This window comes from Marmota marmota, unplaced genomic scaffold (assembly GCF_001458135.2).
Source record: "Marmota marmota marmota unplaced genomic scaffold, marMar, whole genome shotgun sequence".
Lineage (NCBI taxonomy): Eukaryota > Metazoa > Chordata > Mammalia > Rodentia > Sciuridae > Marmota > Marmota marmota.
In genome coordinates this window covers 18,826,440-18,841,178 of record NW_026000019.1, presented here as the reverse complement: position 1 = coordinate 18,841,178, position 14,739 = coordinate 18,826,440, and the positions used below count along the sequence as shown (strand labels likewise).

Here is a 14,739-nt window from a genome sequence, read left to right as displayed (position 1 = left end):
ACAGTCGAAGCTCTCGTCCTGGACGGAGACGGAGCAGTGGGAGACCTTGGCCAAGGCTTTTCGGGACCTCTCCTGGAGAGGCCGGATACTCCCAGGGCTGGAAAGAGGGGAGAGGAAGGGGAGGGTAAGTGTCTCTCTAGTGGCCTAGTCTTAAGGTGAGAGGTCTAGGACTTTCGAATCTGCCCAAGGAAGGAGTCCCTGAGGGCCACCGTAGCCTTAAAGGCTGTGGTGGGGTGCTTTCCTCCCCACAGGTGGGCAAAGAGATTTGCTGGATGATAGTCAACATATTGCAAGAGGGTGGATTCAGGGCACTGGGGGTGAAAAGATTGGAGGTCAGAGGCCAAGGTTTGTCCAAAGAGGTGTGGACGATCTCGAAATCCCTGAGGAAGGACAGTCCAGGTTAAAGGTGAAAAGATATCCTTTAAATCTATGATTGAGAAGTGGGTGGCAGTGTGGAGGATCTGAGACAGCAGGGTGTATGGGTTGGGAACCAAAGGATGTATGTTGTAGGCCCAGAAGAACTTTATGGGCCTAACGGAAGTGTTGATGAGTCGTAGGTAGGACCCATTGGGCTCTTTTACAACTAGTATGGGAGTAAGGGGAATGAGCAGGACAGAGGTACCCCTTGCTAAGAAGGTCCTGAATATTCAGGAAATGGTGGAGGGGCTGTGGGTATCCCATACAATCCGGTCAACTAGGTTAGTATGGTATTTCATGTCAGCGTCACAAGTGGAGCAGAATGGCCAGTTTTCTTCCAAAAGGGCCAGAAAAGATGAACCGGCCAATTCTGGAGCCTGACTGATGCCAGGAGCCCGTATGTTGATTGTTGTATTGAATTTAGAGAGAATATCTCGGCCGAGCAAAGGAACTGGACATTGGGGTATAACTAGGAACGTCTGAGAGGATGGGAAGTTGTCTATGGAACAGAGTGATAGGGGAGTCTTTCTTGGATAGATGGTCTTTCCTCCTACCCCAACAATAGGAGAGGTGGACAGCACTGTTTGCCCCCAGAATTCTGTCAGGACTGAGAAGGTAGCTCTGGTGTCAAGGAGAAAGTCAACTTTGCACCTATCCACCTGAACCTGCACCCTGGGTTTCTATCTATTGATCGTTATGGCCAAGACAAGGACCCAAGGCACCATTAATTGATTGCCATGCCCAGAAGGTTGGAGGGTTCCCTGGCCATAGGCCTCCTACGAGATCTAGGACAGTCAGAGCCCCAATGACCTTGTTGTTGACATTTAGGGCATGGGATACGCAGAATGCGTGGTGCGGGGCATGCCCTGGCCCAATGTCCCTCCATGCCACACTTGAAGCAGGTGCCCAGGGGGGTTTTCGGTGATGGGCGGCTGCTGCTGCAGTCTGGCTGGGCACAATTCAGGAGCCACTTGTCAAAAGAAACGAACTTTATTTTTAGAACCACACACGCCAAACAAAACAGCTCCTCAGGAAAACCTTCAGAGCCCAACTGCCACCACCGGCTTCCCACAAGCCTCACCACCTCCCCCACTCCTCCTGCTCTTGAGGCCGATTGGCTGGGTCGCGTGGGTGGAGCCAAAAAAGTCCCCCAATGAGCAGCTCCGTGGTCTGAAAGGGCAGGGAAACAGCCCAATGAGCATCACCGCAGAGGAGCCAATCAGTTGGCAGCTAGAAGTTGCTGGGGCCACTGTGAGCCAATCATCAGCTGGCAGCTGGAAGTTTGCTGGCAGCTGGAAGTTTGCTGGGGCCCCTTCAGCTGTGGCTCTCAACAGGCGGCGACTCAAGGAAGCACCCTGCAGGACCTGGGTGAGCATCTGAAATTTCTCAGTCGGGGGGGTGGCAGGGCCTTGTTTGAGCTTTTTTCAGTTTGGCTCAGATGTCGGGGTAGCTCTGTGAGAGGAAATATGTCATAAGGACATGACGGCCATCTGGGGTTTTGGGAGTTTGATCTGGGGCAGCAAGTGGCCCCGGAGGGTGATTGGGATTAACTCGGTGAGTTTCATCTGCATGGGCTCTGGCAAGTTCCTAGACTCTGGTACGTTCCTCAGGAAGAAGAGTATTAGCCAATAACATATAAGTGAGGCTATAAGCCTGGAGGGCCCTTTTGAAACTCTCTTCTGTGGTGAATGAGCCCAACCTTTGCTCCAGTTACATGGGGTCATTCATAGAGAACAAGACATGTACCTGGATAATGCCCTCAGGTCCAACAACCTCTCTTAAAGGGGCCATGGTTTGTGGGACTAGGGGTGGGACCTAGTTTGGGGGGAACTAAAGGTGTTGGCCGAGTCAGGGGGAGCACCTGAGGGGGTGGACGGAGCCGATGGGGGAGGTCGGTAGGGAGGGGGTTCATCTGCCGGATAGGGGATCTCCTTCCACTTTTTCGAGCGCTCGCAGAAGTTAAACAGATCTCTGAGAATTGCGGGATCTAGGGATCCTCCTGGGGGCCATTGACTTTGATTGTCTAATTGATAGTAAGGCCAATCGTGTGTGCAGAATTTAATAAGAGTGAGTCTGCAGGGAGGGAAGAAGAGGCCCCCATAGGTCAGGAGAGGGACAAGGGTGGTTTTGAGAGAGAGAGAGAGAGAGAGAGAGAGAGAAAGGAGTGCCTGTTCTTCCACCCCTCAGTACCTCCCACTCATGACCCGGGCTCCAGAGAGTCCACCGTGACCGTGAAGGTCGTGGTGGGGTGCGTTCTCTCCTCCAGATTGGGCGTCAGAGGTTTGCCGGGCGATCGCGGTCAAAGCCCCTGCGTAGCCCGTCTGAAGTTGGATACCTGATAGGGGAACTCACCTACTGAAGAGCCAGTGTTGTGTGAGTAGCAGCAGTCCTCAAAAGAGTGGACGAGGACAGCAAGCCTTGAGAGAGGGGGCCCTCGAGCAGCGAGGCATTCCCCCTCCCAGGTTTCGGCACCAATGAAAGAATGAACAAGGCTCGTCATCGGAGCAAATGCCCATTTATTGAGGAATAGCTCTGCATATTTATAGAGCCAGAGGTGGTTTGACAGTTGGCATAGGGTGCTTTTTGATTGGTGGGTAGGATCAGGTGAGCTAGGAGGGCTAGTCTGATTGGTGGTTAAGGATCAGGTGAGCCAGCAGGGCTCTGATTGGTGGGTAAGGATCATGTGAGCCAGCAGGGCTCACCATTGGATGGCTCTTCTTGGGGGATGGGGAAGTTAGTCTTTGGAGCCAGGGTGACTGCCAACATAACCCATACCTCTAGATTTTTTTTAAAACAAAATAGTGTGCCAAACCACCCTCAGAGATCTGACTTCTGCCCAGACTTCAACACTGACTAGCGTGTGAGAGCAAATCTTGCCTTCCTAGTTATAAAATGAGAGGGTTTAAATGAAGCTGAGATAGAAATTCAGTGATATCAAGAGAATACTGAGTCTAGAGGGAAAATATGCTGCTAAAATAGAGAACAAACAACTCATAAACACCTCGTGAGGCAGGCAAATGAGCCTAAGGGACAGCAGAGGGTCAGGATATAAAGATATACTAAACATCCCATAAATTACTTTGCATTTCCAGTTCCCTGAAAATTTTCTGGAATGTAGTAAAACAGGATCCAGTCCTTGATAGAAAGACACTATTAACTTTGTGAGGATAGGGGCTGACATTTGATTGGATGATGACCCTCTGGCCTGATCACCCATGCAACCAACTGCCAGAGACACTAATGTAAGCTAAAGCCTATACACTAGACCAGACTCTCTAATAAGGAAACACAGTCTTGCTTGATATTCCCAGACCCAAGGGAAGCCCAACTCCTTTAGGTCATACATATTCCAGTAATTATTCACCCTAATAAATGTTTGGCCTCAATCCCTTGAAGGTCTCACTCTTGAGATTACCTGCACTCTGCTCTAAGAGTGTGTGCCTTCCCTTTATAATAAATCTCTCCCTCTGATGCTCATACCTGATGTATTCTTAAATTCTTCTCGGAGATAAAGTGAAGAGCCTGAAACTTAGAACCTGAAAACAGAACTCTCCTCTGCCTCTGGAGAGACCACCTTTGATGCCCACACTGTAACAAAAGCTTTACAAGTCAAGCATTCCTGTGGCCAACCCAAACTGAATCTTTAGTCCCCTTCTGCTCTGAAATGCCCCAGTGCTTTTTATTATTCACTGTTTGCCTTGTCTGTACAAGGTGATTTACAACTTTGAAAGGGTTCCTGGATTTTACTGTACTCCATACCATAGGCATAGCACAAATCTAAGCATGGATAAAGCTCTTCAAGAAATGTCCATCATCACGGTTGTCTATCAAGTTTGCTTTCCTTGTAGACCAGTGGCCTCCAGACATTTTACTTTAATACCCTTTTAAAAATTGGAGAAAACCTGGAGAATAAATAACTAGCCATGGAAGTGTTATTGCTGTTATCTTCCAAGCACTTCTGGATTAGATGGGTAGTCCAGCCAGAGGAACTTAGTAAAGGCAAATTCACAGACAGCAATGAGAAAAGCAGTTGTAACAAAAAAGGGAATCCCAGAGGAAATGATGTTGGCAAAAGAACTTCACATGAAAAGAACTCTGAGGGATAATGTATAGTGTTGAGAGTACAAAGTACAAATGGAAGTGGACCCAAGTGTACAAAGGAGTATGACAGTTTACCAAGACACTACCGTTTCTTAAGTTACCCTTTGAAGAAGGCGAGAACTTCCCGTACTGCTCTCGCTGAACTTTCTATTTCTCAAAGTTTAAATTATTAATGTACCCAGTGTTTTAAGTTACAGTGTACTAAGTATTAATTCTCTGTACATTCATAACTGACAGTGAAAGAACTTTTATTATTTTGAGAAAAATCTTAAAGATTATATGACATGATCCCTTCCTTTAAGATTGCATGGTTTCTGTTTGCAGATTCAGTTACCACATGGCCAAGCAGGAAAGGACTACCTGCAGGGCTTTGCATATTTATAATCTAAAATTTTTATCATAAATTTAAATAGTTGCAGAGGATATAATTTCCAGCATAGTTCTCCTTGAAATGGTAGAAAATATGCAAGTAAAGCATTAACCAGTGTCACAGGAGGAAAAAAACTTTCTCTCTAACTTCTGAAGCTTTGATAATTGAGTCTATGAATTAACCCGACAGTAGATATAATGATAGGAGAAAAGTCATTTCAATTATGTTCATAAACACTGGAGTCCCACAAAGTACCATATGAGGCTCGAAGAAGGGGCAACAATTTGAGGTTTTTAAGCACTTCCACTATAGAAAAGAACAAGCATTTGGGGCTTTCAGGGGGAGGGGAGAAGAAGTAATGGAAGGGTGAGAGGAAGAAACTGATAGTGGATAATGGTTGTCTTGTTATGCAGGTCAAGTGTGTCACAGGTAACAAGTCTTGGAGGAGTCCCTCAGGAGAATGGGTGATAGACTGTGACAAATTCTGTCTGGGCATGGTATCTCCTCCCCTGTGGATTTCTCTTCCCTGGAGGGTGAGATTCCCAGAGAAGGGGCTTTTAGCAATTGACTTCCTTTTTAGAGCATCTCTCTGAAGGCAAATAAGGGAAGTGCAGAGAAATCCTCTCCCTGTACTATATGGAGAAGGCAAAGCACAGCCAGGAGAGTGGAAGGTCAGGGAGACCTTCTAGTTCAAAGCACTCAGCACACCAGGGCTCCATACTTAGGGATATTTTCTGAGTCCCAGAGGGTCTAATTAAAGGAGGCTGAGCCAATGCTGGTATTTCAGTCACTCCCCCAATGCCTTACCTTCTCCACCTTCTTCTCCTTGTAGTACTTTTCAAGTGAACTGGGAGGATTTCTTTTCAAAAGAAAAGGTTGGAAAGGACAACCCAATGTGTTTTTGGAGGGGGGGGGCTTTATGGAAATATGGATCTGGAATTTGATTTCCCTAAAACTACCCTGGGCCACCTATGCCTTAATCCTTGGTATACCTACAGGTGGGTGGCACCCCAGTTAGAGACCTTGGTTGTTAAGATCCCATGACACCTCTCCAGCGCCCAGCTCCTCTCCTCTACCTCTGTACCCTTCTCTCTTTTGCCACTGAACCAGTGGCATCTTTCTCATCTGCATTCCATGGGGCTGAGCAGTCAGAATAATCTTACAGGGTTAGTAGGAACAGCAGGCTCAGCAAATACACCATGAAATAAGGAATTAAAAACAACAGTTATCAAGTTAATTATATATATATGTGTGTATATTTACATATAAGTATATTTATATATTTATATATAAATAATTGTAGGTAGACCCAATATCTTTTTTAAAATTTATTTCTAGGTAGTGCTGAGGATCAAACCCAGCCCCTCACACATGCCAGCACTCTATCACTGAGCCCTAGTCCCAGCCCGACAAGTTACTTCTTAACCTGAAGAACAAGGACCCATACTAGTTTGACTTCCCCAGGTATTTGTTGACTTAAGACCTTAGGGGCTTTTCTGAGTTGGGGGTTGGGGACAAATGCAAGCTCATATTAGTCACTAAAGTAACCTACAATAACCTTTGCTTTCTTGGCATAGTAAAAACCATACCCAAGGAGAAGACGTAAGATGATAATGAGACATGCTTTGCCTGAGGACCCATGATGGAGAGCACCCTCTGCATGAGATGACATCAGGAGACAGGACCTTCCTCACCTTAGGAACAAAAGAAACGAAACCTTGTGCTTCTTGCTTCTTGCGTCTTGTTTGAGCCAGCCTGGGAACTCTTACTTGTGCTGGAGCCTACGAAGGGAAAACCTTGCTCCTGTGCAGTTGTGTTCTGATTCTTTTTGGAAAAATCAAGTACCAGAATGGGCTGATAACGGTGCTAGCCATAGGTTCCTGGCCCTGTTTGGGGGCCTGTGGATTCCTCAGCCACTGCCTAACACAGCTGAGAGCTGCACCAGGCTCTCAGGAGTGAAAAGGAAGCACTCCTCAGAGGCACACCCGCTGCGCCTTTTCCCAGGCGGCTTCCCAGGTATTGACTTGTGCTAACAATGAAAGGGAAATTTCTTAGTGTAAGTTTCCACTCACCAACTTCAAACAGCACAAGCTTGCTCAATCTTGAAGCCTAAACGGAATGCTTTACAGATAATCAGTGTTCTAACGTAATTCCTGAGATTCTTTCTTGCATTCCAAACATAGCTAGCCTACATTGGCACCCAAGAGACAGTCTGCAGAAGGAAAATGAATATGTAGCAACCTGTATTTCTTTCCACTGAATGTTCCAAATGTATTATGTTTTTCAAAATCAAATTATCAGATATTTTCAAGAAGCTCGGGATCATCTCATATTGCTGGAAAGATTGAGCTTGAAAAAGCAGAAAAAGTTAAAAAAAAAAAAAAAAAAAAGAAGAAGAACTTAAAGACTGTTTTCAGGTTTTTTTCATGAGTCAGGAACAACCTGGAAGTAAATGGAAATCTTCAGCCTCTGGTCAGCGGTGAGGACAGACCACCCTGAAGGGTGTGCTCCTACAGTGCTCTCTGTGGCATGTCATTTCCTAATTTCTGTGTAACGTTTCACATTCATCTTCCAAGGATGCAGAGATAGCCAGGTCAACAATATGATGAAACCCAGCTGAAATGGAGGCGTAATGCTGCCAGGACTCTCCTTCAGCCTGTTTTGTTTGTGCATACGAGCAGTCATCCTCTCCCATTGCTGAGCAGTTCTCTCCATATTTGGATAAACCATGGTCCCCAGCAGTTCTTGAGTTTGACCTCTTACAGCTTCTACCCTCAGAGATGGACTGACTGACTGATGTGTGCATGTCTCCTCACGCCCAGAAGTCCTTAGACAGAAAACTCATTGATTCAGTGTGAGACTCAAGCTATGACCAGGGAAAACCAAAATACTTTGAATAATGGAGTGGGGAAGTAGCCAGTGTTTACAATCCCCAGTGCTCTTATATGGCACAAAGGATTCATTGAAGAATTTTAAGCAGGATATTGGCAGAATCAGATGTATTTTAATAAGCACATAATAACTGAAAGCAACAAATTGGAGCAGGAACTTGCATCAGCTGGTAAACTTGAATGTTTCCCTTGGGCATGTCTATGCTTCACAGAAGATTAAAGCTCAGAGCAGCAAGGACGTGGGTCCCAATCTCAGTTTGGGGCCACGAGTCACGTGTCCTGCTGCTTTTCATCAGATGGGCAGAACCTAGTGGGATACACTTATTCCTAATCCCCAGGGGGAAAGAGGTTCTGCTCCCAAGAAGACCCTTTTCTGCCATCAGTGTTCTAACTTAATTCCTGAGATTCTTTCTTGCATTCCAAACATAGCTAGCCTACATTGGCATCCAAGGGACAGTTTGCAGAAGGAAAATGAATATGTAACAACCTGTATTTCTTTCCAGGTGGATTCTGCTCCCAAGAGACCCTTTACTGCCATCTGTACTCCTGGCTGTATGTGAGAGGTTGTGTGTGAGGGATTTGGGTCGGACTAGCTTCCTTCCTAGAGTGAGGAAAACTGTTTTCAATTGCACATGTGGGAACTGCTACGGGGGTATCTGGATTTAAAAGACTCTTGTTGGAAACTGCTTGTGCACCTCTTTCCAGATTGGCCACCTGAGGACTAAAATCATTTGTTGGCTGTGTAACTGCTGCAAGTTAGTGTGCTCACTGCTTCCTTCTCAGACTTTGCTTGCTGTTTCTTACCAATGGCTCACACCTAGCACCCCTGGGAAGAGGACTCTGAATCACCTGTGTGCTTGCTGAGCCAGGCAGGCTTCTTTCCTCCCTGTCACTGAGAACTGACATTCCATCATCACCTTGCTACTTTCCTCCTTTATGAGCAATCAACTTTGGCAATTTTTGACCTCTTAGTTAACTACATGCTGTAAAGTGTGGATCCCACTTAGACCTCTACAGAAACCAGAAAGACAGCCAAGTAAGCTCATGGTGCCTAGGTTTCTGGCTTTTGTCCTCCCGTTTCTGAAGGGAGAAAAAAGCTAAAAAAAAAAATAAAATAAAATTATAATAGACTATCTCATGATCATTTTTATTACTTATATCACTTGGTAGAGTCCAGTTGAAAGGGTATAAAAAATAATATTTGGATGACATGTCCCCCCAAAAGCTCTTTTTAAAAAAAAAATATTTTTTAGTTGTCAATGGATCTTTTATTTTATTTATTTATTTATATGAAGCACTGAGGATTGAACCCAGGGCCTCACACATGCCAGGCAAGCGCTCTACTACTGAGCCACAACTCCAGCCCCACCAAAAGCTCTTTTTAGAAAGTCACTGAGAAATTAGGAATGATGAATTTTCAGAGACCAAAAGCCAAGAGAAAGAGAGAACTCAGGCACCATTTGAGTGGATAATGGCTGAGATCCATAAAGGACAACTACTCTAGGATTCAGGAAGCCCACAGTAAATAAAAGGAAATCTCTTATGTCTAGCACACTGAATTGAATGTGGCCATAAGCACTTGGCAGCTATTTCTAGCCCCTTCTATATTTTTTATTTATATATATTTTTTTCATGTTGCTAATCTTAATGCTATGGACTCCACTCCCCAGACGGTTTCTCCTTGCCCGACCTGGATGTGACATAGGCCCTTCCAGGGCTCTCTCATGACACACGGAGGCCAGCTGTGAGATGAGGCCATCTTCCTGTCACAGTTTCATCTGGGCAGTAAGGATGTGATGTGATCCTGAGATGTGGTGTTTCAAGGTAGTGGCAGCAACTGGACTCGGCGATCCAGTGCCTGGCCAACACCAGCATGTGAAACTCCTGCTGGACTTGGCAACCCTGTCTAGTCCCTCATCTCACGGGGCTTCCTAACTTATGAAGCATGACGCAGGGAGTCCTGCACCTTGCAGCAATGACAGCCTCTGACAGCAGCTGGTGTGAAGCCTCTCCTGTGCCCCATGCTCAGCACCTCTCCTCTCTCCCCCCCAGAAGGAGGCTGTGGGTGTCCTGTGAGCCAGACCTTCACGGCTGCCAGAGAAGAAGTGGAAAAGCCCCAGTAGGTCGTCTCTCCTGGAGGCACTGGCTCACTCCAGGGCGCAGCAGCCCCCCTCTTCTCTGTCCCTGTCTCACAGGGAACTTTCTGCTCTGGGTGCCTTCCTGGGAAAGGCAGCCACATCTGCAAGAAGTCAGGAAGCTCTGTGACAAGGAGCGGCTGTGGAGTCTCCTGCCGCTCACCTCCCAGGAGGCCTCCTTCATCTTTGTCCAGGGAGCTCTTGCTAACAATCAGTCACCCAGACATTGTTTTTCCTCCTTTTAATTCAACTTTTTGCTTGAAGAGACTCCAGAATCTTGTAAGTGCAATTATGGGTTCTTGGGTTTGTTGATTCTACCTTTATATTATTTTGCTTAACCATTTATTTTAGAGGCTTTTGCTTTGCTTCATTTCTGATAATACCCTTAAGACTTTTAATGGGTTTGTTTTTCTTCCTTAAAGAAGTTAAAGATTTTATCTTCTTATTATTTTTAATAGTAAAACATTGAAAACTATGAATTGACCTCTGAGAATCTCTGACTTCATTCCCAAAGCTACTGTATTATGAGCTCTAATTTTTGTTTGTTGTTAACAACAAAGTCTGTTGTTAACTAATAGACTTAGGTGTTATTTTAATGGTTGCATTGTAGTTTTTATGTTTTGTTTTGTTTATGGTGCTGGGGATTGAACCTAGGGCCGTGTATACACAAGGCAAGCACTACATTGTAGTTTTTAACCTTTTCTATAAACTTTTGTTGTTACGTATTTGTTTTTGTTATTACTTTTCAAAAACAGTAAGAAAAATAAAATAGAAATGTGGTGTTTCAAGGTAGTGGCAGCAACTGGACTCGGTGATCCAGTGCCTGGCCAACACCAGTTCTAATAAAAAATGTATTGCACTATGAATAGGGAACATAATCTGGAGAATTTATTCTTTTATTTATATTTTGTGTCTAGTTTTTGTGTATATTTTACAACTCTCTAAAAGAAAGTGAATTATCTGCTTTTAAGGTAGCTACTCCTATGTGCTACTACAATTTCTGTGTTTTTAAAGCTACTACTGTATGTTGGGCATAAACTCATAACAGCTGTTGTCTTTGGTGCCTGACATTTGAAAGCAGCCCTATCAATCCTAATAAATTTGATAGCAAATATCAAGCCAGTTTTACAGATAAGAAAACCAAGACTCAGAATTTTTTAAAGCTTTGTGTCATAGATTGCTTGTGATGTCAGTGTCTGTCTATAAACTATTATCAGCATATTCTGAATTTCTGATAACTTTTCTCTTATACATTTTGTTTATATGTTAATCTGTGCCTAAAAGTACAATATATTTGTCTTCAGTGCTAGTTGGGCCTTTTAGCAATATAAAATCACTCTCTTCACTCTATTTGTTGAGCTTCACTTTTAAACTTTGGCACCGAGATAATGACTATAGGAGGAGGAGATTTACATATATAATCTTGTTAATTTGCATGGTATTTATTTTAAGGTCTCTGCCAGATGTTGTGGACTTAGGAGGCATGAACTTTAAAAGCTTTACTGTTGACTCATAAGTAAATTAAGAAAAACAAAAGTAATTCTATTCTTTACCTATCTTTCAGGCATGTTGTATATAGAAGATGAAATAAAATGTGTCTTTAATTAGTTTAAAGAGGTATGTAAATTCAACTTAGCATTATTTCTTCACAGGACTTCTTACTTTTCTTGCTTCTGGCCTCTCCCTCCAAATCCACTCTCCAGCAGAAGTTAATAATGAAGATTGTGATCTAACAAGGGTTGATACAACTTTTAAATCTCCTGCTTTCCAGTTTCAGGATTCTGAGACTCTGATCAATGGATAATAACTTTATCCATTAAAGAACTCCTAGTGTTTAGCTTTTGTGTTTCCTGAGATAATTCAGAGAAGCAAAAGCCTTGTCAGTATTCGCTGCTGTGCACAAAACTCCTGTAGACACCAGAAACCAAGCCAAACTTGATGCGGCATTTGAAGTCAGCACTGAGACTTCCAGATATCACTCGAGGCGTACCCTCAGGACACAATCTCCCAATCAGCAACTGCCGTGCAACAAATATAAAGGAAACCACCTCCTCAGTAAGCCAAATTCCTGGCATAGTCTTTTCTCTCAGTTTCAAAATTTCCCATATTTTCCTGTCAGTATCATTCATCCAGACATTTTCCATCGAATTAATGTGATTTATTTTCTCTTAATAATATCATTACACACTCTTTAAGAATCTACTCTTCTAACAAGATCATTCCAGCAGTGATTTGTCACCATTTCTCTGACACATGCTCACTGCGTGTTGCATATAGGTGTGCTGAGTTCAGTTTGTTGAATTTTCAGAACATTTTATTTTAAACAAAACATACCCCTGTCCTTTATTTCCGTATCAACATTATTCAGTGTCTTATCTCATCACAGGAGAAGTGTTGGCTTCCAGGGGCTAACATTTAAGATCTTAATATGGACCACTGCAGTTGAAAGATAAGAGTTCAAATTCTGATGAGAATCTTGTCTTGATTCAAACAGAGGTGGCAGAAACCGGGCAAGGCTGGTGTATTGATAGGAAATACTGCTGGAGTTGGTCAGGAGAAGGGATGGGAATGAGACCATGTGCAGGAAAGACCAGAGTAGGGTCACTTTGGGTGCTTGTCTGATATGACTGCAAGAGCCAGCCACACATCAACAGCAAAACCTAGATGAAGGCTGGATTTCCAGAAAGGTATACATGACCATCTAGATGACAGAAGTGTCTGCTCAGGACAAGGAAACTGAATGAAGTCCAAGAGGCCTTCATGAAAGTCTCTGCTTTGAACGTACACCGCGTTTAAACTGATTTTTTTTTTTTGGTCAGTTCAATTAATGGAGTTTTTTAAAATTCATTTTTCACTCCCTGTCCAACAATTCCCGGGGAGAAGAAGAGGAGATGAGGAGACAGAGAAGCAACCAATTTCATCCCCTTCCCCGTCACAGCTTTCAAGAGTTAGAGAGAATGTGCCACAATGCCACTAAGTCCCACATTGAAATCTGTGTGATAGTAATTAACAGATTGTTTAATACTTAAAATGGCCATACCTCCATAAGAAAAAAGCCTGGAATCCACTAGAGTTCATTGGGAGCAGGGAAGGGAAATCTCTTCTGAACAAACAGTGACAGATAGAGAGTGGCCGCGGGCCCCTACTTGGCTTCTATTGTGAGTTACGCATGATCCCTGTACTGCTTAGACTTCATGTGACCCACCTGATAATCAGGGAGGGATGAAGGGCAAGTGTAAAGCCAAGGCCTACAAAGGTTACCTAGGCCATAGAAGGTCAGCTAGGCCTCTTAGCTGCAAAAGGAGGACTCACTCTGGCTAGTTTAAGCAGACAAGGAATTATTTACTGGATATTAGTTGGCTCCGAGGGCAAGAGAAATAAGCTTATGGCTGAGTTTGCAAAAAGAATCTCACCACATAACTGTAATTCTTCCATCCATCCCAGAACCAAGCCACTGAGACCTGCACTCAGACTGTTTCCTCACATAACTCATTCCAAAGTTGTGTGTGTGGGACTGATTAGTGGAATCTACGTTACATACCAGCAACATTCTACCTAATAAAGGCAGTATTTTAGTCAGCTTTCTGTTACTATAACAGATACCTGAGATCATCAACTTAGAAAAGGTCTACTCTGGTGTACAGTCTTGGAGGTTTCAGCTGGCAGTCAGTGGCCCCATGGCACATCATGGCGGGAGCACAGGGGGAACAAAGCAGCTCACCCCAAGCCCAGTAGCAGGTAGGAATCCTAACAGAGGAACAATCAAATTCAGAGACTATTTGAAAGCTGTTAGATAGCCACAAAGGGCAGAGGTCCTTGATCCCGCTAGGCAAGCTCTTAGAGTGGCGCTCTCATTGGTTTCTTTCCCTGTCCATTGCACTTTGGGTTCTTTCTTGCTTTGTTTCCAAAGTCTGATAGGGAGATCTGGAGTTCAGTAGCTCTCCTTAATCACAGGAACCATACACCTCTTCAGAATCCGTGGAGTCTGCAAGGCGTGGGTCCAGCTCCAGTGTTCTCACTTTTTCTGCTATTCAATCGGAAATCTTAAAAGTCAATATTGTTCATCACATCCAGGAAAATTTCTCAGGGAAAATTCTCAATTCACAACGACTCCTCCTTTTTCGAATACTGTAGCAGCCCATGTCTGCTCCATACATCTGCATTACACTATCATTCACTGTGGTTATTTAACTGTTATGGGATTTGTGGAAGCAACTGAAGTAGTATAAGTAGAAGTACGTCTGGAACTCTTTCCCACAGACTTTCATACGCACACTTCCACGCTTCACACTTGATAAGTGTTCAGATAAACGTGTGCACTTGTCACATTTGGAAGTTGGCTTCTAAAAAACAATCCAAAGTCATGTGATCTAAGTTTTGCTACCTTCTCAGCAGGCACCACCTCTGCCTAGTGCTTTCTTAGGAGCTGCCCACGGAATATAGGAGCTCAGTGCTTACCTGCCACCTCCACATGGCAGCATCTCTGCCCACTCCAGTGTCAGTTTCACAAGGACCCCTGGACACCAAACTATTTCACAACTCTCAGACAAAATATTCCATAACACCAAAGGTAAGTACTGAGGACACATCAGAAGTAAGGTGTGCGGCTTATGGTGCAGGCTGTAGCTCGCTCAGTCACTCTGGAAAAGCCTCTGGGCTTAGGTGAGCCCTCACCTGGGTCTGGATTAGCATCAGATGCCATCCTTCTCTGAGCTCTGTTCTTTCTTCCACAGATAAGTTCCTTCTAACTGTTTTCTAACCAGAGCAAAGAGTTCTGTTTGTTGGCTGCAGTGCCTCTTTGTCAGGAGTGGGTTTCCCTTAAGTG

The 14,739-nt window shown here is 44.2% G+C and overlaps 1 long non-coding RNA gene across 1 annotated transcript; it reads left to right on the top strand.

Moving 5' to 3' along the window:
- Positions 1-6,377: 6,377 nt before the first annotated feature.
- LOC125618664 lies at positions 6,378-12,378 on the top strand. The gene is made up of 2 exons (XR_007350018.1): positions 6,378-10,193; positions 11,567-12,378. It is a non-coding gene; the product is annotated as an uncharacterized LOC125618664 (long non-coding RNA).
- Positions 12,379-14,739: the final 2,361 nt, after the last annotated feature.